The sequence below is a fragment of the Mustela lutreola genome, chromosome X (genome assembly GCF_030435805.1).
Source record: "Mustela lutreola isolate mMusLut2 chromosome X, mMusLut2.pri, whole genome shotgun sequence".
In the NCBI taxonomy this organism is placed as follows: Eukaryota; Metazoa; Chordata; class Mammalia; order Carnivora; family Mustelidae; genus Mustela; species Mustela lutreola.
Window position 1 is genome coordinate 121,483,968 of NC_081308.1, and position 23,910 is coordinate 121,507,877.

Genomic DNA, 23,910 nt, shown 5'->3' on the forward strand with positions numbered 1-23,910 from the left:
CCTATTGATGAACATCCTAGCCAGCATTTGGTATTAGTCTTTATTTCTTATTCTATCCATTCTAGAAGGTGTATAGTGGTATCTCATGGTTTTACTTTGTCCTTCTTGATGACTAATTATTTTACCATATGTTCATGTACTTACCAGCCATTTAAATATCAGCCTTTGTGAAGTGTCTGTTCACATCATTTGCACATTTTTGTTAGTTTTTCTTTTTATTGTGTTGTAAGAGTTCTTTATACATTCCAGACATAAATTCTTTTGCAGAGATTATTAGTCAATTTTCTTTCTGTCTGTAGCTTGCATTTGCATTCTTCCAATGTTGCTGAAACAACTTGATATTAAAGTGGAAAAAATATAAACTTCAACTCTTACTTCACAGTATATATAAAATTTAATGTAACAAATAAAAAATAAAAATGTATCATATACCTGAATATAGAAGTTAAAGGTCTGAAACTTCTAGAAGATGTTGGGATATCAAAATTTTGAGTTATACAAAGAATGAATCCTACAGAAAATTCACAAATTGAGTTTCACCAAACTAAAAAAATTTGCTCTTAAAAGATAAACTGTTAAGAAAGTACATTTATATGGAACTACAAAAGACCCCAAATAGCCAAAACAATCTTGAAAAAGAACAGCAAACCTGAAGGCATCACAATTCTGGACTTCAAGTTATATAAAAAGCTGTAATCATCAAGACAATATGGTATTGGCACAAAAACAGGCACAGAAATCAATGGAACAGAAAAGAGAACTCAGAAATGGACCTACAACTATATGGCCAGTGAATCTTCAACAAAGCAGGAAATAATATCCAATGGAAAAAAGTCTCTTCAACAAATGGAGTTGGGAATACTGGACAGCAACATGCAGAAGAATGAAACTGGACCACTTCCTTACACCATACATGAAAAGAAATTCAAAATGAATGAAAGACCTAAATGCAAGACAGAAAACCATCAAAATCCTAGAGTAGAATATAGGCAGAAATCTATTTTTTTCTTTTGTTCATTTGCTTTGTTTTTTCCATTGCACATATGAATGAAATCCTATAGTATTTGTGTTTCTCTGACTTATTTCACTTAGCCTTATATTCTGTAGCTCCATGTTACAAATGGTAAAATTTCATTCTTTTTTCTGGCTGAGTACATAATATAATATACATATATTATATGCAATAATGTAATAATATGTAATATATATGTATATGTTATATATATTATATTATGTACTCAGCCATAATTATATTATACAAAATATATATTATATATATACAATATATACTATATTTTATATATATATACTGTTTCATAGAAAGTGATATATATATATCTAATGATATATATATTTAGTGATATATACATATATGGCTGAGTAATATTCATGTGTGTGTGTGTGTGTGTGTATGTATCAAACCTTTTTTATCTATCTGTGGAAACTTGGACTACTTCCATAGTTTGGCTATTATAAAAAATGCTGCAATGAACATAGGGGTGCATATATCTTTTTAAATTAATGTTTTTTCTTCTTTGCATAAATACCCAGTAGTGGAATTACTGGATCATATTGTAATTCTGTTTTTATTTTTATTTTAATTCCAGTAGAGCTAACAAACAGTGTTATATTAGTTTTGGGTGTAAAATATAATAATTCAACAATTCTATACATTACTTAGTGCTTATCATGATCAGTATACTCTAATCCCCATCAGCTATTTCATCCATGCCTCTAGCCACCTCCCCTACCTACTTTGAGCATGCAGACAACAGTTGGTAATATAATAAGGTAGAAAGTTTCTATGTCTCTGAATGACCTTGTGCAACACAACTGCTCCACCACCTAGGCTCTTCATCCTATTACATGAGAAAGAAAAGCTTCTGTGTTATTTACATCAATGTGTTTGAAGGACTCTTTTTGTTAACCTTTATGCTAATTAATACAGTCTCCAAATATGAAGGAAGGAGTATTCTGAATAGTCTCTAAGGATCTTACAACTTTATGATTTGATGAATTTCTATGAATTTTCTATATGATTTTGGAAAATATAACCATGACCCTTAGTACTAAGCCTATGCTTTTTGAGGCCTCCACACTTTATTTGGCAGCATGGGGCCTTCACTTGGAGCTTCCATTATTTAGGTACATTCCTTGTGTGCTTTTTCTTAGCATGCTGTCTGAAGCACAGACTCTGGAATCTTCTCAAAGGTTCACATCAAGACTCCAACCACTTCCTAGTTGTTTAACTAGTTAGAAGGTAAGTCAATTAACTCCTATGAGCATTAGTTCCTTATCTAAAGCAACGGGAATGAAAAGGGTACATACCTTGTAGACATATTTTAGGATCAAAAAGAACTTTCCTCAGACTCTGATAAACAATAAGCATGAATGTAAGCAAAACTGGATAACTCATTACTGTTGATCTTTTATGAATGCTGTTTCCTTAGTGTGGGAAATTATTCCATTTCATGTTCCTATCACAATTCTGTCAATCTTTTAGGAGCCAACCAAAATACTTCCTCCACTGTTAGGGCTTTCCTGTTAATACTCCTCTACCCAAACAGAAGAGTTTTCTCTTCCTTCATATGATGCACTGTTTGCAATAAGAAATTTGTCTAAGGATATAAAGCACTGAGTCACTGTGCTTCTTAATATGTGTGTGTGTGGTGTATGTGTGGTGTGTATGTGTATGTGTACGTGTGTATATAAAATTTTTACTTTTCACTGTCTATATCTCACTTTCCTGATTTTCTATGTCACAGGCCACTCCTTTTCAGTGTCCTTTCTTGGTTGTCCCTCTTCTACCTTACTTCTAAATGGCAGAGTGCCCAGGTTCAGTCCTTAGGCCTTTTTAGTATCCACAGTTGATATCATTTAATTCCATGTCTTTAAGTACCTGATGACTACTTATGTCTCTAATATAGATCTCTCCTCATCTCCAGTCTCATATATCCAATTGCATTCTCAACATCTCCACTTAAGTATCTAATTGGCAACTCAAACTTAACAAGACAAAAATATACCTTTAAATCCATGCTCTCAGCCTAATTTGCTCCTCCTGTGGTGTTTCCCATTTTAATTAAACTAGCATTCATCCAATTGCTTAGGCCAGAAACCTAGAACCCATAATTTATTTTCTTTATTTCTCTTACTCTCCACATCCAACCCATCAGCAAATATAGCCAGCTCTATATCCAAAACATTTCAAATTCAACTATTTCTCACTGCTTTCTTTGCTACACACCTTGTTTAAATCACCATATCACTGATAGATCCCACAACAGCTTCTAGTGACCCTGCTTCCTCACAGAGCTAAAAAGAAGATTTTAATATGAAATAGTAACAAATATTCCTCCTGATCAAACTCTCTCAAGACTTTATATCACATCTGAAGAGAAATCCAAACTAATCCTATGTTACCTAGCCCATGTTCCTCTCTCTTTGATGTCATCTCTAACCCTTTACCTATTACCTAACTACAGTATCCTTCTTTCAGTTCATACATATCAAGTTCAATTTCATATTTGGTTATTTGCATTTATTTTATCTCTCTGCCTGCTATGCTCTTACTCTTGAATTTTTTCATGGCTGACTCCTTCTTATCATTGTTCAGAAAGGCCTTCCTTGACCACTCATTCTAAGATTTTATTTATTGATTTGACAGAGATCACAAGTAGGCAGAGAGGCAGGCAGAGAGAGAGGGAGGCAGGCTCCCTGCCAAGCAGGGAGCTCGATGAGGGGTTTGACCCCAGGACCCTGGGATTGTGGCCTGAGCTGAAGGCACAGGCTTAACCCATTGAGCCACCCAGGTGCCCCTTGACTACTGATTCTAAAGTAATCATCTACATTTACTCTCACATCACCCAATTTAAATTCTCTATGTAGTACTTAATACTAGTTGATGATTTATTTGACTTTATATTTGGTTGTTTATGTAATTCCTATCTATTCTGCTTGCTAGAATGTGTGCTCTGCTAAAATAGTCTTGATTGTTTTGTACTGAGTTCCATACCCAGTACCTATCTAAAACATTTTCTAATACATAGAATTCAAGAGATATTTGTTGAATGAATAGCTTTGCTTTAGTGTCCCACATAGTACTTACTTACTTTCCTCAATCAAATCAAATAAGTATCAAGTATAAACAAAGTATAAATAAACCATAACCCTGTGAAAAATATTAGTCAGAAACATTCGCAGAAAACTATTGGACAGCAAACTTTATCAAGGCCAATTAATAGCTGTATATATTGCCACATACATACATATGTATAGATGTACGGCCAGAAGATCTATTTCCAACTCTAAACAAAATGTAAGAATAGCAGTAGGAGGAAGGATGGTTAGTGCTAACCCATACCTGTAGTTGAATAATCTCAGAAATTTTATGTCCTTTCAAGGAAAGGTTGTGCTTGTGCTGCTTTAGATGGCACCTAACAGATGCTATATTGATAACATGTAAGTGTCACAGACTGGTAAGTACCAATGACCAAGAAAGATAGTTACAATGAATCACTGTTGCAGAGACCATCCTGTGGGCAGAATTCTTTTTTTGTGAAAAGACAGAAAGTAGTTGTATGACAAATATGCAGTTGCTTAAGATGGGAATGATTTTGACATATGAATGATGCTCTCTTATCCATCCTCAGGAAAATACCCAGTACAGGCTATGTATATAAAGGACAGAGGTATAGCCATAAGTTCAGTGATCCAGATAAATAATACCTTTACTTTTCAGAATTCTCAGGCACTTACTTCTTGTATTCTTTTCAGAATTTCTAGCTACAATTAATGGGAGAGACAGGAGGTAGTGAGCTTACTCCATTTTAGCTAACATCAGAAGTTCTATCCGTTTCCCAGAAGCATTTCAACTTTTGATTATTTACCAGGAAGACTGGATGGAGAAGTCAAAACTTGAAGAATGACTAAAATGATAGTGAAGTGCTTGGTTTTATTTTCTTCCTTTACAATAGGTTTTGACCCAAGGGTAGGAAATGTTGCAGAGGTATACAGTGAGAGTGAATAGGAAAAATTCTGAGAGAAAAATTTTTCTTCTCACTTTTTTGCCTTGAGGGAAGGCCAAGTAATATGGAACTGCAAGAGAGCCTGAGGGGGACTACAACTCTAAGAGAAATCCAACATTCTGACCAAAGGAAAGAGAAAGGGGGGCCTTTGAGTGCTATAAAGTGTGGGGAGAAACCCTTAAGAGAAGGCACTAGAGAAAGAGATCCCTTAATGCTGTGTATGAAGTAATACATGTCTTAGACTTGCCCCTGAGCAGCCCACACATAAAGCAGAAGCAAAGAGGCATAGTTTGAGAATTGAACTACGACATAAATGACTACATGAGTCTCTACCACTAACTCTTGAATGGCACATACATGAGGCAGACCCACATAGGTTTCAAAACCACAAAGGTTTTGAACTAACCTTGTAACCACTGCCCACAGAAGGCAAGGCAGAACTTGTGATTTGAGCCTAACCATTGCCTCCTAAAGCAAATAAACAAAAGTCTACATTTCACAGAGGTCCCAGAGTCTTACAACATAATATTCACCAAGTTTAGGATACAATCCAAAATAACTCAACATATAAAGCACTAGGAAAATCAGACCAATTCTCAAAAAAATTTATAATCAACAGATAGCAACACTGAAAAAGCACAAATGTTAGAATTATCAAAGGTTTTAAAGCAATTATTAAAAGCATGTTACATAAGACTAAGGCAAACTCTCTTAAAATTAATGGAAAGGTACAAGTCCTCAGAAGAGAAGGAAATTATAAAAAAGAAATCCAGTGGAAATTTCAGAACTGAAATATAAAATATCTTAAATTTAAAAAGCCTTATTGCATGTGCTTAATTGTAGAATTAAAATGACAGGAAAGATTCAGATTGCTTGAAGAATGATCATTAAGAATCATCCAATCTGAAGAAGAGAGAAAAAAGGAATGGCAAACTGAAAAGACCCTCAGGGACCTGTGGGACAATAACATAAGATGTAGAAATCATGTCATTCGAGTCTCAAAAAGATACTGATTTGCCAAGAAACATATTGATACCCCCAAATTTTGAATAAATAATAGTTAATAACTTACCAAATTTGTTTGGAGACATAAATTTACATTCAAGAAACTCAGGAAAATAAAAATAAAATAAATTCAAAGAAAACCAAAAGCAGATTGAGCATAACTAAAGTGCTGGATACCAAAGATACATTTTAAAAATCTTGAAATCGGCCAGGTAAAATGACACATTACTTGAATAAGAACAATTCAAATGACTGATGTTCCTCATCCAAAACCATGATGGTCAGAAGACATTAAACTTCTTTAAAGTGCTATAAGGGGGAAAAAAAAAAAAAAGAAAATAGTCAAATCAGAATTGTATATCCAATGAAAATATCCTTTCAAAATGAAAGCAAAAGAAGGACATTTTTAGATGAAGACAAAAGAGAATTCATTTCTAGCAGACTTTCCCTAAAAGAAATGTTCAATTAAGTTGTCCAGATTAAAGGAATGATCAAAGAAGGAAATACAGAACTTCAGGAATGAAGGAAGAACAAAAGAAATAGCCAACGTCTGCATAAAAATAATAGAGTATTTTTCTCCTAAGTTCTTTAAAATATACATCTCTGTTGAAAGCAAAAATATGTCATCTGGTGGCATTTTCAATGTATGCTGGTGTGATATATACGATAACTATAACACAAAGGAGATTATGTAAATAGACCTATGTGGCTCTAAGGCTTCTACATTTCACCCGAGGGGATAAAATGTTAATTCTAACTTGACTGTGAATGGTTATATATGGATGTTGAAACCCCTTGAGCTAATGTTAAATAACATGAAGAGAGTGGTGCATAAATAATGAATCTTGGAACACTGAAAATATAAAATAAAATTTAAAAAATAACATGAAGAGATACAATCATAAAGTCAATAGATGAATCAGAATATATATACACACATATATATATAATTATATACATATATACATATGTATGTGTATGTGTCTGTAAAATAACTCAAGTATTGTCAAGGATGTGGAGCAACTAGGACTCTCACTCAGTTTTGATAGAAATGCAAAATGATATAGCCATTTTGGGAAAGAATTTGGTAGTTTCTCCAAATGCTAAGCATAGAGTTACCATGTAACGCAGCAATCCTATTCTGAGATATTTGCCCTAAATAAAAACATATGTCTACAAAAAAAAATCTTGTGAAAAAAAAAATCTTGTGCATGAATATTTATGGCAGGATTATTCATAATAGCCAGAAAGTGGAAACAACCTGAAAGCCCATTAACTGCTGAAAGAATGTGTGGTACATCCATACTATTGAATACAATTCAGCAATAAAAAGACACGAACTACTGATACATGGAACATGAATGAAACCTCCAAAGGAGTGCTAAGTGAAATAAGCCAAATACAAAAGGCTACATACTGTATGATCCCATTTATATGACATTCTAGAAAAAGGAAATTATATGGATGGAGAACAGATCAGTGATTACCAGAGTTTAGGATAGAGGGTTTTATTCCAAAAGGGCAGCACAGGGAATATTTTGGGAGGACAGAACTGCTCTGTAACTTAGTAATGGTGATTTTCACATGACTTTATGCATTTGTCAAAAATCACAGCACTGTATACCAGGAAGAGTAAATTTTACTGAATACGTGTAAAAAAAATAAGTAAATGACTATATGGTTGATCTCTGTATCATCTAAGAAAAGTCTTAAAAGTTGTTAGATTCAAATATGATCAATAATTTAAAAAGAAAAAAGAGAAATACTTTAAAAAAAACCCCAATTCATGTTATTTACTATTCCTAAAAGCTGGAAGTAGAGTGACTAGGAGTTGGGACACTAAGTGGTCTCATCTAGAAGTCGTCTCATCTAGAAGTCATCCCATTAACATGACAGTCAAAAGGATCACACTGCTAGGACCTCACCCTAAAGAACTGGCTTGCTGGGGAGGAACTGCTTTTGGTATAGAAGTGGCGCATTCCAAAGATATGTATTCCCTTTTAGAAACTTCTTCTGATAATAGTATATTACCTCCTCCAGGCCTGTGCATCCTATCACTTAGAAAAAAGAAAACAACTAATATATTCAAAAGACTAAATAGAATTTAGCTTGTACATTTGGCAACATCAAAATAAAAACATCAAAAACACATTTAAGAAAACTGTTAGATAAGGCAATAGGAAACAGGAATGATGTGATTATTAAATTAGTTAATTGTTAGTTTTATGTAAATATTTGCAGCAAGGTGTGGTTTGGGGGGCATAAAAAGCTGTGTGTTGATAAGAGGACTCATGTACAAAGTGCCAGACAGAACTACACATTGATTATGACTATTTCACTGTTTAGTATACAAATGTGAGGGAGGGACCATCTGCTAATTGCTCACTATGAACGAAGCACCTCCCACACATTTTCTCACTCAACCCTCAATACTTCTGTGAGGTAGGACTTATTGCCCCTTTCCACTGATGAAAAAAATGGGGACTCAAAGAAATTAGGTATGATGTCCAGTGTTATAAAGATAGGATCTAAACGTAGATTTGAATTCAATTTCAGCCTGTCTCACTGAAGTGAGATCTACTGAAGTAGATCAGTCCTGTAGCTGATAATATAACTGAAAATAGAACCAAAGGGAAACATGTCAGACATTGTTATTGTCATGGTATTTTTATATGTAAGGGGTAGGCTCTGACACTGATGGAGAACAAGAAGAAAGAAAAAGTAATAGTAAAAAGTTTTTAAAATTTTAACCAAATACATTTATTTTTGGTGCTCCTAGTTTCTTGTTTTTCCCTGTGTGATTTACAAAAATAAATGTGTTTCAGACCTTTTCTTTGACCAAATGATCAGATAGCTCAAAGGAAATTTTAATGAAAACAGAGATTCGGTTTTCAAAATATTGTTAAGAAGTAACTGCACTTGTAAGAATATGTTATTCCCACTACACTTCTTTTTTTTTTTTTTGCATTTGATACAGCATGGTATATAGTTTCAGTTTTTCTTTAAACTCACACTTTATTTGACTGCTTTTCATTCTATTCTTGCTCTCTCAAGACTAGCCTCACTTCATAAATTCTTGTTACAAGAGTTGTTTGGGTGAAAGAAAATGTATGTACCTTCCTGAGGTTTTGTGTTCTTTCCATTCCAACCTTGGGTTCACAGTAAAGTTCAGTTTGTTTTTTTGTTTTGTTTTGTTTTTGATGATAATGCTGCCTGAAAACCAGCTATTACAAGGATCTAAACCTACCAAGCTTATACTTTGCTGATAATTACTAGAAAAAGGTCTGTGTTTCAGGATACCCACACCAACCTCAAAAGCTAGAAAAAAGTTCTAAAAGTTTATCTTGCTGTGAACATTTGTATTCATATACATAAACATATATGCTTAAAAAAGCTAGTCTCATTATAATAGTAATTTTCATCATGGCAAAATTAGCGGGGTAACAGATGGTTTGCCTTAGTATGTGAAATGCATTTGTAAAGGACAAGAGGTTTCCTGGGAAATTTCCTTTCTGTCAAAAAAAAAAAAAAAAAAAGGAGGGGGAAATTTTAGAGTAATTGAATAAACTGATTTTACAACTCTTGATTTTTTTCTAAACAAAATCAATAATGTATGACCTGTTGGCTTATGCATCAACTTTTATTTCAGATCCTAAATATTACGCCCCAAATTTCCCTGGATAAACTCATTTTAAGATGTCTGATGGGTTATTGCAATATAATGCTAGAGAACCCACTATCAACTTATGTTGGAGCTTTCTTAAAGGATATTTTAAAAACAATTGATCTTGAGATTTCAAGTTCTCACTATAATTCTATTGAGACAATTGTTCAGAGTAAAAGAATTAAGAAAGGTCACTGAATGTATTGATTGTGGTGGTCCCAATTTAGTTAACACAAATGGGCTCATTCCTTGCCTAACAGAGCCATCCCAAATGAATGCACTTGATTTAATCAATTTTGATAGGAAAGATAGAAAGAAAGAAAGAAAGAAAGAAAGAAAGAAAGAAAGAAAGAGGAACAGAGGAAGGGAGAAATGGGGGAGAGAGGGAGAAAAGAGGGAGCAAGGGCAGGAAGGAAGGGGAAAAAGAATATTCAAGCCAAGAATATTCAGCAAAAAGTTTTATAAAGTAAAAATTTCCAAAAGTTGTGGATACATAACTTCCCTATTTATTTTCTTATCTGATATTATTTTTTCATTTTAATTTAAGAAACCAAGGATCAAACAAAACATCGATTATATTACAGCATTTCTGTTGAATAAAAGCCAATCTGAGTGCCATAATGCAGGGAAATTATTTTTACAAACATGATTTTTACCATATTTTTAATTATAGTACATAATTCTTTTCTAAAGTAATTACAAGATAGAAAACTAAGAGTAACATGTAATTCAAGAAGCTTCTCTTCAAAGAAGGACTAGTAGGGGATTAGTTAAGAGTGCATTTGCAATTTGGTAGATCTGCTTTCTTCTCCAAGTCTCACTATGTGTATCTTTTGTTCAGCAGCTGCAATGCCTGCGGTTTGATCTCATTAAGTATCACGTGTCAATTACAGCTCTACCCTCACATGTGATGGAGCTAAGAGTGATAAAAATAGATGACAGACAGAAAAGAAAACAAGGAGTGCAAGGGTCCTAGGAAGGCAACAAACAATCGCTTCTCAGCCTTTTGGCTAAGATCAAGTCTAGGATGGCAACAAGCTTGGTGTGTTTGAGGAAAAAATACCATTGTAGCCAGAGGATGGAAGGTGAGGAGTAGAAGATAGAAGAGGTCAACAGATGCCAGATGCTACAGTCTTGTGGGCCATGGTAAGAGTCCAAATTTTATCCTAGGGATAATGAAAAGCCATGGGAAGGTTTTGAGTAAGAGAATGAATGGTCTAACTTCTGAAAGGATCATTCTGCCTGCTGAGTGGCAAATCAACTAATAAGAAGGGGGATCAGTCCAGAGGCCATTACAGGAGCACAGGAGAGAGCTGAGAACAGGGGTTCGAACCAGGTTTGTGGTAGAGAGCACAGTAAGAAGTGATTGAATTCAGAGTATATTTCGTGGACTTGCTGATGGACTAGATGTGGGGAGTGAGGAAGATAGAAGAGGTAAAGGATGACTCCTTCTTGTCTAACTTGGGAGCTGAGGGAACAGTACTGAGAAGGAAAAGACTAAAGGAGAAGCTGGATGTAGTAGGCATAGATCAAGGGTTCTCTTTGCACCATGTTAGGTTTCAGATGCCTATTAGCCATCTAATTCGAGATGATGATTCAGCCATCTTGTATGAAGTCCAAAGCTGAAGGGAGAGGTTGGCACTTGGGGCCTATGTAGAGCCACAGAATGGACCAAATTGCTCAGGGAAGAATGTAGGTGGGTAGAGGACCAGTGGCAAGATACCGGTATTCCTTGCTTTTTGAAAGTTCAGGGTATGGCACTTAACGTTGATGAAAGACCTACATTCCTAATGGTTTTTGCTAACTAAAAGAAATCCAAAGAGGATTTTCCCTTTTCCGAAGAGTGCTGGGTTTGTTTTATCAGAGGCAGCACACAACCTGGAGCTGTGACGTGGGCACCACCCAGGCCCCCTTACTAGGGAACAAACATGCCATCTCAGCACCCTGGTGCCATTGTTCAACTCTGTCTGTGAGCATCTATCTGTGCTTTATCTTGAATTATTCTGTGCATCTGTTAGCAAGCTGTGCCCTAAGGGATCAGAAAAGCTTAAAAGAGGTTATTTTTTGGGTCTGGGAACATTCAGAAAATTTTCCATATAAATTAATGGTAATTGCTTCATCACTTGATGCCATTTTGGCTAATGAAAGGTTTCCTAGGAAAGCTCTACTTTTGGATAGCGGGGGAGACCTGTACTCCAGGATTCAGCTAATGCAGAGAAGAAGCTAGCAGACTATCAAAGGAGACTGAGGCAGGGTACCCAGTAATATAGGAAATAAACAAGAGAATGTGGCATCTTGGAAGCCAAGAGAAAGTAAAAATGTTTTGAGAAGAATGAAATGAGCCTTCTAAAAGGGAGTTGAGGGATTTGAGAATGAAAAGATATCTCTTCCAAAAAGCATTGCTCTTTGAGAAAAGGAAATGAAGTATGGGGCTGTAGCTAGAAAGAGATGAAGGGCAAGAAAAATATTTATTCTTACCTTTGACGTAAGAGACACTAGGGAATTAAAATTTTATTTTAACTCCGGATTGAAGTATAGCTGATATACAATATTATTTAGTTTCAGGTGCACAACATAGTGATTCAACAATTCTATATATTATTAACGATATTATTTACTATATGACCTGTGCTGTACCTTTCATCCCTGTGACTTACCTATTTTACAATTGGAAGTTTGTACCTCTCAATCCCCTTCCCTTATTTTTTTGGTCTTTGTTTCTGATGGGAATGGCACAGAATGAGAAATGCTTGATACAGGAGAGAGAAGGGAACATCTATTGTTGAAGGGATGGCCTCCAGAAGGTAAGGGGATGAGACCAAAAACATAGTTGTGGGGTTGGGCTCAGAAGGCAATTGAAGAGCTGCTTCCACAGTAACAGAAGGAATGTAAAGGGGCATGGATACAGATGCAGGGAGGTTTTGAGTTTGGTTTTGGAAAGATGTTGAAATTTCTGATTTAGCTGCACGAAGAAAATGGCTTTAGGGGTATGGAGGATACTTGTAATGAGTTCCACAAATTCAAACATTCCCTGTATTCAGACTTCCTGTTGTAATTCAGTGTGAGTCCTATCATTGCTGCATATACTCCTACATAGCTTATTCCTCATAACTTTCCAAATATGAGTTACTCAAAGCAGGTATTAGGGAAATTAAGTCAGAAAGAGGACTCTTCTAATTTCACAAAAGCAATTCCAAATTTTCTAGATTTTACTTTTAGTCTGGTGCCTAAATGTTTGCTTTGGAAGCATAGGTCCCTTTATTCTGGTGAAGTTGAAGGTAGAATCAATGTTGTTTGATTCTGACCAATCTTAGGCTTAGCGGACTATATAGAGCTCTTAGATCATTTAGCTTAGCAACCTGAAAGCTTTATTGACTTCATCATTTCCCTTCTGCAAGAACTCTTTCTAGGGGTTTCCTCTTATGTTGCTTTATCCCCTTTTATCACATCCTAGGCAATCTGCCAATATCATCTTTTAGAAACAAAGAGGATTTATTCAGAGTTTGTCAGCCCATAATATATTCAGTTATTTTCAGTTAGCAGATGCTATAAGCAGAGCACAGTGGAAAGTTTTCTGGGGAAGCAGGGTCTCCAGTCTGTATTTTCAGGCATTTATTATAGACCCTGAGGCTTGTCGCATGCTGCAATGTGCTAGGAAACAAGAGAGCTATATGATTCCAATGGCGCCATCACCAGCTCCAATCCTCCCGTTTTCTGTTGCCAAAACCCAACAGCAATTCTTTCTGTATTTCACACTGACATAGCATTTTAAGGATCTAGAGTATCAGAACTTTCAGATTTATCTAGTTCAGCAACTGTATTGTATATATTGGGGGAACTGGGACCCACTTGAGGCTAGAGACTTGCCAGAGCTCACTCCTTATGCATCACTCTGTTCACCATTGTTAACATGCTCCCTTCTCTCAAGGAATCCCTTCACCATAGCCATAGTCTTCTCAGAACAGGCCACATAGTCATGCTGACTCTATTTTTTTTTTAAGATTTTATTTATTTATTTGAGAGAGAGACAGTGAGAGAGAGCATGAGAGGGGAGAAGATCAGAGGGAGAAACAAACTCCCCATGAAGGACCCTGATGTGGGACCCGATTCCCGGACTCCAGGATCACGATCTAAGCTGAAGGCAGTTGCTTAAACAACTGAGCCACCCAGGTGCCCAATCATGTTGACTCTTGATACCATCTACACTTCAGGCTTCTGGAGCAATCTTCCCGGGGACCATTGTGAAATCCAGTCAGGGTTAAGGAGCAAGAACTAGTAAACAATAATAAGGCAGAGGAGGCAGGAAAGTGATACAAGGGGAGAAACATAAAAGATAATGAATAAAAAGGAGGGGAAAAAATCTAGCATGGGGATAAATGAATAAAAACAGCTGGCATGAGGAAAAATAAAGAAGAATCTACAAATTGTTTGAAATAGAGGGACAGAAAGGACGATGAGTTATGTAGCACTCTCTCCCAGACTGATGGGGAGGACCCAGCCTAGCTGCCCTGACTCTTCCAAAGGCCACTCTATTTCTTGCTGGTGATTCATCTTACCCTTGACAGAGACAGACCTCCTGCTTAGCTGCTCTTTTCCCTGTTCCATGCTTTTACTCTGTTTGGTATTGTAAAATGACATTATTGCTGGTGCAATCTTTTTTTAGGGAACTCATGGCCTTAGAACTAAAGATTTCATTACAAGAATAAAACAATTCAGAGTTTATAAAGCGCTAACTCATATATTATCTTCTTTGCGTCTCATGAAAAACTTGAGGCAAATCTTGTCTGGATCTTTCTAGCAAGGCTTATGGGTGGGTAGAGAGGGGCTAGAGGCCATGAAGGGTCATTAACCAAACATCCTCTGGGAACACACCAATCAAGGAGGACATTCCAAAAAGAACCAGAAGAAAGTCAAGGCCACAAGCCAGGAGAGGCTAAACCATACGTCCAGGTGCCGGCGTGACAGAGGAGGGTAGGAAAGGCACAGATTAAGGAAGTTGAGATCCTGGATTAATGAGTAAGGGTAAAATGTGGATGGAGCTAATTGATTCAGAAATGTTGGCATCTACAAATATTAACCATGCTGCAGAATGCTCCAGTTAGACCCATTGACTCTTTCCTACATCTGTATACTACACTAAGCATCTATGTTCTATAGGTCTTTGAGCTTCCTATTCCCTTTGGTATGCTATCCTACCCCATTCCCATATCTACAAGGCTTACTCCTTCATGTCATTAGGTCTCTACTGAAATATCACCTTACTAGTGATGTTTCCCCATACCTTCCTTTCCTACCTAGCATGACCTCCCACTTTTCCATGCTTTGTAGTTCTCCATGGCATCTGTCACTATCTGAGTGTAGATATAGACATGGATACAGATACGGATGTATCTATGTAGATATAGAGATAGACGTAGACATGTCTATACACACACACACACACACACACACACTCATTTGCCACCAGTCTATTCCAATTACAATATGATCACAAGGACAGAATTTTTTTGCATTTTCCCATCTGTGTAGCTAGACTACAAATATCTCCAAAGGCAATAACAATGCCTGTCTTCATCATTATATCCCCAGGTCTTTGCAGGGGACCTAGGACACTAGGGGTGCTCCCTCGGGATTGGTAGAGTGAGAAATGGACACATTTCTATGGACCAAGCTGCAGCATAACTTTAAACTCTTTGTCCTGCCAACCTCAAATTTATCTCTCTTCCTTCAGTTTCCCACTGAGCAACTGCTTTGTTATTCGGAGCGCGTCCATTCTCCTTATATGATCGCTTTCCCAAAACTAACCCACCCAAAGTGAATATGGCTTTATTCTTTGAGGAGTCAGTTCACTCAGGGTCTTCTGGATCTTCCAGGTTTCTTTACTTGATGAGATATTTGTTAATTAACTTACAATTGAGGAATAACTTCATATATGTTAGCACTATCGCATTACGGTATCTTAAAGTGTTATTTGAAGCAACACAATTTTTAACTGGAAAGATATAAAAATACCCTCTAAATATAAGGCTAGCTAAATGAGTTCCCCAATCAAGATTTCACAAGTGATTACAGAAATGGATACATTCTGTAGTTGAGTTAATGGACTTCCTTTTTTAGGGTATAAAATCCTTAATATCCAGATCATGGTTTCGATGTGTTCTTTATCCTGCCTAACACATTTTGACTGCTCAATAAATAGCAATCAAATTAAAACCATGGCAACTCTAACACTAAGTCCAATAAAGTGCTTGGCTCTGCCTTCCTCCTTCACTAGCAAGTACCTGCCAAAGGGCTCACGTAACAAAGGCAGTACAATCTTTGTCATTGGTATATTGTCCTTTTTCTTGCAAGAAAGAAGATTTAGAAATATTTATAATTTGTAAACAGCAGAAGTAAAGATATACATAAAAACAGCAAGTTACTGGAATTCAATTCAAAATGACAAAGTAATAAATCAGAATTACAAAAGGCCATTGACTTTAAAATATTCTTGAGAAAGATTCAGGGAAAACCTTGATTTGGGAGTGGACAAAAAGGACCATTAAATGGCTCCTTTTCATAGGTGACTTTCTCTTCCCTTATCAGTCCATCTGCCACAGCAGCTGCCAGTATGCTGGAACAATGAGATTTGAATAGGGACAAGTACCACTAAATCCACACCCTCTCTTCCCTAATGAGTAAGGCAGAAAGACTACCCTTTTGTCTCATGTTTAAAACAGGAGGAATAATGCACAGTGATACTGTGAAGATTATATTGAACAATGTACATGAAAGTATACAGGGTTTCATACCCAGATACAATTCTGTTTATAACTAGGGCACCCTAGTTATGCTTTTGTATTATTCTGATTTTCTATAGACCAATCTATAATTGCACATAACTCTAACATACAAATAAACTCATTAACATTACATAATATTTTCCTGAGTATAGGTTTCATACTTCTCAGCTGAACCTACTGTGGTCCTTGTAAAGTGCTGAGAAGATAGTCTGCTTCAGTAAATACATGTTACATTATCTATCAGGCATCAGGTGATAACTTAAATCACAACATTATTATTTTAATCTTCACTATAACTCTTTAGTGAGTGGATAATAATATCCCCATTGAAAATGATGAAAATAAGAATTAGAAAGTTTAAGTCACTTGTATGACTTTAAGTCATACAATCATGAATTGCTCAAGCCATGATTCCAAATTCAGTAGGTCTGACTCCAAAGCCCATATCTTTCCCGAATAGCAGGGTGCCTTCAAGTACTGTAAAAGATTATCTGAACTGGAGGTCCAAGCAATGGCTGTAGTCATTGCCTTGGTGCTACATTTGAATAGAACAAAAGAGCTTTATTGTTTTGGGTATGAAATCTTGTATACTTTCATATACATTATTCAGTATAACCTTGACATTATCACTGCGTATTATTATTCCTATTTTTAAGATGAACCAACTGAACTTGACAAGGATAAGTAATTTGCTCAGAGTTACACAGCAAGAGGCAGATCCAAATATCAAACTTCAGTCCAACTTCAAGTTCTATGTTTTGCCACTGGTTATCATGCTTTGTTTTTCTACTTAATTCCATGTATGTGTATTTACACATACACAAGCATGCTGTTTTATCTACTTAATTAGACCATAAGCTATTAGAAGGATTATATTTCATATTGGTTTTTATGTTACATTGTACTTTGTGCATGATATGTAAGAAATGGAACCACATCTTTACCAAGTGGTATGAAAAGGATTTAACAGAAATGTCAAATAAACACTGACTTCTAGTACTATGTAGAGAAATGGCACAAGCTACTCACAATACAACAAATATTTTCAATATACTCTGGTATTTCAAGACAGAAATCAAGAAAAAAAACACCACCCAAAATATTTTTATCCCAAATGAGGAACATTGAAAACACAATCATTTGCTAAAAACTGCAGTGTGAATTGAAAATGTTTTGTTAAATCCTAATTGACATTTAAGAATATGAGTTATTCAAAGGAGAAAGCTGTAACAAGATGAGAGGCTCTCAACCATTGTAGTTAAGTATAAGGTAAGAAAACAGCCTATGATTAAAAGTAAAATGAACAAGTAAAGCAGATTTCTAAAACAGTAGATGGAATAGGGCTGATAGAATTGGTTTATGATTCCCAAAACAAAATTTTTTGGTTAAATTGGTAAGATGCAAACATCAAAAAGAAATTTATATGGAACTCAAAATAATGACATTCACTTTTTTTTTGATAAAGTATTTTTTTATTTCTTTTCAGCATAACAGTATTCATTGTTTTTGCACCACACCCAGTGCTCCATGCAATACGTGTCCTCCACAATACCCACTATCTTGTTCCCCCAACGTCCCACCTCCCCGGCCCCTTCAAGACCCTCAGGTTGTTTTTCAGAGTCCATAGTCTCTCATGGTTCACCTCCCCTTCCTATTTCCCTCAACTCCCTTCTCCTCTCCATCTCCCCATGTCCTCCATGTTATTTGTTATGCTCCACAAATAAGTGAAACCATATGATAATTGACTCTTTCTGCTTGACTTATTTCACTCAGCATAATCTCTTCCAGTCCTGGCCATGTTGCTACAAAAATTGGGTATTCGTCCTTTCTGATGGAGGCATAATACTCCATAGTGTATATGGACCACATCTTCCTTATTCATTCGTCTGTTGAAGGGCATCTTGGTTCTTTCCACAGTTTGGCGACTGTGCCATTGCTGCTATAAACATTGGGCTACGGATGGCCCTTCTTTTCATTACATCTGTATCTTTGGGGTAAATACCCAGTAGTGAAATTGCAGGGTCATAGGGAAGTTCTATTTTTAATTTCTTGAGGAATCTCCACACTGTTCTCCAAAGAGGCTGCACCAACTTGCATTCCCACCAACAGTGTAAGAGGGTTCCCCTTTCTCCACATCCTCTCCAACACATGTTGTTTCCTGTCTTGCTAATTTTGGTCATTCTAACTGGTGTAAGGTGGTATCTCAGTGTGGTTTTAATTTGAATCTCCCTGATGGCTAGTGATGATGAACATTTTTTCATGTGTCTGATAGCCATTTGTATGTCTTCATTGGAGAAGTGTCTGTTCATATCTTCTGCCCATTTTTTGATATGATTATCTGTTTTGTATGTGTTGAGTTTTAGGAGTTCTTTATAGATCCTGGATATCAACCCTTTGTCTGTACTGTCATTTGCAATAAAACTGGCGGCATCACATTACCTGACTTCAAGCTGTACTACAAAGCTGTGATCACCAAGACAGCATGGTATTGGCATAAAAACAGACACATAGACCAGTGGAACAGAGTAGAGAGCCCAGATATGGACCCTCAACTCTATGGTCAAAACAGGAATCCATCAGAATCCTAGAGGAGAACATAGGCAGTAACCTCTTCGATATCTGCCACAGCAACTTCTTTCAAGATATGTCTCCAAAGGCAAAGGAAACAAAAGCTAAAATGAACTTTTGGGACTTCATCAAGATCAAAAACTTCTGCACAGCAAAGGAAACAGTCAACATAACAAAGAGGCAACCCACGGAATGGGAGAAGATATTTGCAAATGGCATTCACTTTTAACTCAATAGAGCTGAAGCATTCTGTATATGAAAGAAATATATAGCTAAATAAACTGATGACTGGGCTATGTCTTGTGTATTAGCTCTATAAAGTTACCAAATATGTGAAATATGTGAAATATGAAAACTGAACTTGATTATTTTGCTATTTCATGCAAGTGCTCCATATTATAGTGAGACACAATAATTCTGCATGAGTTATCAATAATTCAGCCTAAAACACTTGTATCATGAACTTTTTTTTCAAAGCTTCATACATGCTTCTGTGACATAAAGCAAAGTTGGCTCTAGATAGGAGATAAGGAAATTAATCACAAATGGATTGTTCAAAAAATGGACAAATAGATGTGTCAGGAAGCTGGCAGAGGTAGACAGTATTGAAAGAATATGGGTTCATGAAGAGGACAAGTGGAGTGATTCTCTTGATTCTGAGATGGCAGAGGCAGAAGACCTATTACTTTCTTTGGTAGATCATCCATTAATCAAGAGAATGAAATAAAATCCTAATAACTAAATTCTATTAGAAATTATCAGTCTCTTTTTAGGTTGAATCATCACCATTTTGATGTTCAAATTGCCCCTATATCAGACACAAGCTTTCAGCTATCAAGCCTTGAAAACACATGGAGGAAACTTGAATGCATATTTCTAAAAGAGAGGAGCCAATCTGTAAAGAGTACATACTGTATGATTCCAACTATATGACATTCTAGAAATGACAAAACTACAGAGATGGTAATAATATCTGTGGTTACTAGGGATTCAGGCTGAGGGAGGAAGGGATGAATAGTTGGAGCATGGGGGACTTTTTAGGGCAGTGTAACTATTTGTTATGATATTGTGACAGTGAATATATGACATTATGGATCTGTCTAAAACCCATAAAGCAAACAATACAAAGAATAAACTGTAATGTAAACTATGGATTTTTTTAATAAAATATTTCCATATTGGTTCATCAATCAAAAAAATTTAGGATAATAATGCAAGATGTTTATAATAGGGGAACCTGTGTGGATAGCATGGGATATCTGTGGTTTCTACTCACTTTTTCTATAAATCTAAAATTACTTTGATAAATAAAATCTATTAATTTTTCTTTTATTTGTTTTTATTATTTTTTAAGATTTTATTTATTTGACAGAGAAAGACACAGTAAGAGAGGAAATACAAGCAGGGGGAGTCGAAGAGGGGGAAGCAGGCTTCCTGCTGAGTAGAGAGCCTGATGTGGGGCTCAATGTCAGGACCCTGGGATCATGACCTGAGCCGAAGGCAGATGCTCAAGGACTGAGCCACCCAAGCACACAAATTTATTAATTTTTAGAACAATTTTTTATGTATTGTTAGATTTTTCCCTAAGTATTTCATGTTTTGGGGTGACTGTAAATTTAATTTTGTTTTAAATTTCAGCTGCTAATTGTTCATTGCCAGTATATGGAAATATATTTGTATGTTGTTCTTATACCACATAACTGTGCTGAATTCACTTACTTTTTCCACAAGTTTTTCTTTCCAGATTTATTGGGATTTTTCTACACAATCAGTTTGATTGTGAATAGAAGCAATTTTATTTGTTCCTTTCCAATCTGTATGTACACATACACAGTCTATAGCAGACTTTGCAGGAATGTATATATTTCAATAAATGACAAATATTAGAATGTTTCAAAGCTATCTGCATAATGTACTTTTCCCACAATGAAATCCTTTAATAGGTTTTATTTTTATTTATTTTTTAAATTTATTTTATTTATTTTTTTGTTAGAGAGAGAGAGAGAGCACAAGCAGTGGGAGCAGCAGGCAGGGAAAAGCAAGCTCCCTGCTGAGCCAGGAGCCTGATATGGGACTTGATTCCAGGACCCTGGATCATGACCTGAGCTGAAAGCAGATGCTTAACCGATGGAGCTACCCAGGGACTCCATAAAATAAGGTCATTTTTTGATGGATGTGGGCAATGATAATAATAGTTAAGAAACATCTGTAAAAGGACTTTGGAACTATCTATATAGAGGTAATTTCTTTGCTTATAATCTACAGATCTCCTGCAAAAGATTGTTTAAACAATGTAAGCACTGTACCTGGTAAATGCATCTGAGAAAGAATATTAATCATTTTGAGACGGAATTAAAACAACATAGTGGGGTGCCTGGGTGGCTCAGTGGGTTAAGCCGCTGCCTTCGGCTCAGGTCGTGATCTCAGGGTTCTGGGATCGAGTCCCGCATCGGGCTCTCTGCTCAGCGGGGAGCCTGCTTCCCTCTCTCTCTCTCTCTGCCTGCCTCTCTGTCTACTGTGATCTCTCTTTGTCAAATAAATAAATAAAATCTTAAAAAAAAAAAAAAACATAGTGATTGAGCTGAATTGGAAAAAAAGACATATTCTTACCTTGTTTTCATCACTTACACAAGAGTAAGCAATAGTCCATTATCTAACACTTCTCAAGATATCAGTTACACTAAAAATTCTGCATCTGATTTGAGTTGCTCATAGACTTCAATAGGCAGAACAACCATAAGAAAGAAAATATCCAAGTAACTGGTATCCTTAAGAGCAAAACCTACACTAACCAGTAACCTGTGACAGATAATCAATATGCAAATTTTTTGTGGTTGTTTTGAAATTATTTTATAAAGGCATATTTTGCATATCATAAAATTATCTCTTTTCATGTATAATTCAATGATTTTTGGGGGGTCAAATTTATTAAGTTGGTTAAACTACTAAAACCATCACCATGAATCAGTTTTGTAACAATTTCATAACCTCAATAAGAGCCTTCATGTACATTTAATAATAATCCCTGTTACCCACCACTACCACACTGGGCAACCACTAACCTTTCTATCTTTATAACTTTGCTTATTTTGGATATCTCACATAAATGGAATAATAAAATACATGGTCTCTTGTGCCTAGCTTCTTTCACTAAGCAAAATGTTTTTGAGATGTAATAGCATGTCTTCATTTCTTTTTATCACTGAATAATATTCCATTGAATGGATATACCACATGTAGTTTATTTATCCTCAAGTGAGTGAACATTTGAGTTGTTTGTAACTTTTGATTATTATGAATAATTCTACTATTTTAATTCATATACAAGTGTTTTTGAGTGTGAACATATGTTTCCAGTTTTATTGTGTATACACTTAGGAGTGGAATTTCTGGTTCATTTGGTAATATTGTGTTTAACGTTTTAAGAAACTGCCAAATATTTTTTCTAAAGTAGCTGTGCTATTGTACATTCCTACCAGGAATGTGTGTGGGTTTGAATTTCTCTAATACTTGTTACTGATTACAGTCATCCTAGTGGGTATATAGGAGTGTTTAATGGGATTTTTATTTGTATTCTTCTAATGACTAGTGCTGTTTGGTTTCTTTTCATGTGTTTATTAGTCATTCATATATCTTCTTCAGTGAAATGTCTATTCAAACCTTTTGTCCATTTTTTGACAAAATGTTTATTTGTTATAAGGTGTAAAAGATTTTTGTGCATTCTGGATACAAGTCCTTATCAAATACTTGTTTTGCAAATGCATTCTCCCTTTCTGTTGCTTGTCTTTTTTTTTTTTTTTTAAATAGGCTCCATGCCCAGCATGGGGCCCAGTGAAGGGCTTGAACTCATGACCCCGAGATCAAGACCTGAGTTGAAATTAAGAGTTGGACACTTAACTGACTAAGCCACCCAGGTGCCCTCAGTTGTCCTTTTTTTAATTAAGCTTTTTATTTCATGATAATTGTAGATGCACATGCAATTTTAAGAAATAATACAGAAAGATCCTATATGCTTCATACCCAGTTTCCCCAATTATAAAATCTTACAAAATATAGTATGATATCACAAGGATATTGACATTGATATAGTCATATAACAAAACATTTATATTACCACAAAGACCTCTTACATTGTCTTATTTTAAAAATATATTTATTTATTTATTTGACAGAGATCACAAGTAGGCAGAGAGGCAGGCAGAGAGAGGAGGAAACAGGCTCCCTGCGAAAGCAGAGAGCCCAATGTGGGGCTTGATCCCAGGACCTTGGGACCAAGACCTGAGCCGAAGGCAGAGGCTTTAACCCACTGAGCCACCCAGGAGCCCCTTACATTGTCTTTTTATAGCCACATTGATTTCTATCAAACTGTATGCCTTCCTTAACTCCTGGTAACCAGTAATCTACTAATTTTTTAAAATATGTTTTCTTTTGTGGTATGTGCTTAAAAAAAACACTTTCAAGTTAAAATCATTTCCAAGAAGTTTGGAGTACCCTTTTCACTATTACTATTGGAGTCAAAGTTCTTGGAAATCCTCCCAATTTATTTAAAAATATTTTAAATGAAATTAGTTTTCTGTTTTGGTTTATTTTTGCTTTTCATAGACCAGATGCCATCAGATGGCTTCAGTGTGTTCAACTTTAGTATCAGAGACAAAATGAAGTGGCTGTCAGATTTCTCTAGATTTCTCATATAATAAAAGAAATGGTTTGTGAAGCCAAAAGACTTACCATGATGACAGAATTTCCAAGATAGTTTAGATCAGTAATTCAGGGTGGCCAACTGAAACAGAAAGAATATTAGATGGTACCTGCACTACAGAGAAGCCATCCCACCCAAATGCCTTAAAAGACTGCAGGTTGATGG